Genomic DNA, 1,749 nt, shown 5'->3' on the forward strand with positions numbered 1-1,749 from the left:
GGTCATAATGGGCAGGTGGGCCCATGGAGCAGAGCAATGGGGAAGGGTGACAGGTACAGCAAGGGAGAAGAAAGCACTGCCTTGATGCTCACCATCCTGGATAAGAACCTTGCCTCTGAGGCTGAACCTTGGGAAAGTCACTGCACTCTTCTGAGCCTCAGTTCTGCAAAGGCTGCACTGACCTGGAGGCATTATGTGAGGCCTCAGTGCACCAACCCATGGGAAACAGTGTGCTGATTGAAACATGAGGGCTCTTTAAAAAGCTCATAGAAAATGGGAACCAGCATTTAGCATAATGGCTATGTCGCTGGACTCCCATGTAGTCAACCGCGGTTCGAGTCTCAGACCCAATGGCTTAAAACTCACGCCAGGCGCGTGTGCATGCGGGCCCAAGATCCCAAGAGGAGAATGGAGGGGAAGGGATTGCAGTGTGGCCATTCCCCCTGGAGGGTGATTTCTCGCTTTCTGTCTTTCTGTCTCTCTGTCCATCTGGTGAGCACATGCGCCCTATAGCAAAAACCTCTCCTGGTGAGCGCATGTGCCCTATAGCAAAAACCTCTCAAAAAAAAAAAAAGCTTATAGAAAATGCATATTATGTATTATGGAAAAACTATGCATAGATTTCAGGGGTTTTTTTGTTTGTTTTTTCTTGTTTTACACTAAAATAAACTAACACTTTAATTCAATTTTTCATGAACTTCTTGAGGTACTCTCACAGTAAGCACTCAGCAAATGACAGCCATATCATTAGGAATAAAGAAACACTGTTCTTTATACTGACTTTATTCCCATGCCGTAAGTTTTTGTTTCTTCAGTTTCTTCTGGGAGATCTTTTTCTTCTGTGTGACTTCCTCTTCCGGTTTAGGAACAATTTGCTCCTTTCCAGTGAGGATCATCTCGATGTGGCAGGGGGAGCTCATGTATGGGTTAATCCATCCATGAGTTCTGTATGTACGACAGCGTGTCTTTGGGGCCTTGTTCACCTGAATATGCTCAATGACCAGAGAATCTACATCTAACCCTTTAAGTTCAGCATTACTCTCTGCATTTTTAAGCATGTGCAGCAAAAATTCAGCACTCTTTTTGGGCCACTGACCTTGTGTTCAGCCCCACTGTTTAGCCTGGCCACAACTACCCACTCCACCATTGTAATGACGGAATGGCACACACTACTTCTGTAAAGTGACATCCTTCAGATACTTGGTGGCTTTTTGGATATGCATACCCTTGATGGGCTGAGCAGTTTCACAAGTGTTCTTAAAGTGAACACGAAGATTTGAACCTCTTGACTTGCATGACTTTGTGGGATTCTCCGGGTCAAGTGAATAGCAAACCATTTTCAAAGATCACCTCAGGCCGCTAACGAGAAGAGCAAGAAAAAAATTTTTTTAATTGTCAAAGGGCATGTGTACTCGCCAGAGACAGAGAAATAGAGGAGGGAGAAAGCATCCCTCAATGGAGTATGGTCATGCTGCAATCCCTTCTCCATTTCACCACCCTGTTGGGATTTGGGGTATGCACACATACACATGCCCAACATATTTTTCAAGGCACCAAGACCAAGACTGGAACTGCAGCTGGCTATGTGAGATTCGGTTCTCTTAACCACTAGGCTATAGGGCTGACCCTTCATGAACACTTTTGTATCTTGATAAAGAGTGACTAGGATCTCATGATGAGGGAGAACTTCCAGATAGCAGAGCTGATTCCTAGAATGACTTCCCTTGGGAGCTAAGAGTAGGGGTGCTC

At 45.1% G+C, this 1,749-nt stretch overlaps 1 pseudogene; it reads right to left on the minus strand.

The window, feature by feature from the left end:
- Positions 1–782: 782 nt before the first annotated feature.
- On the minus strand, positions 783–1,347 carry LOC106735895 (60S ribosomal protein L17 pseudogene; annotated as a pseudogene).
- Positions 1,348–1,749: the final 402 nt, after the last annotated feature.

The sequence above is a fragment of the Tupaia chinensis genome, unplaced genomic scaffold, assembly GCF_000334495.1.
Source record: "Tupaia chinensis unplaced genomic scaffold, TupChi_1.0 Scaffold000566_1, whole genome shotgun sequence".
Taxonomy (NCBI): domain Eukaryota; kingdom Metazoa; phylum Chordata; class Mammalia; order Scandentia; family Tupaiidae; genus Tupaia; species Tupaia belangeri.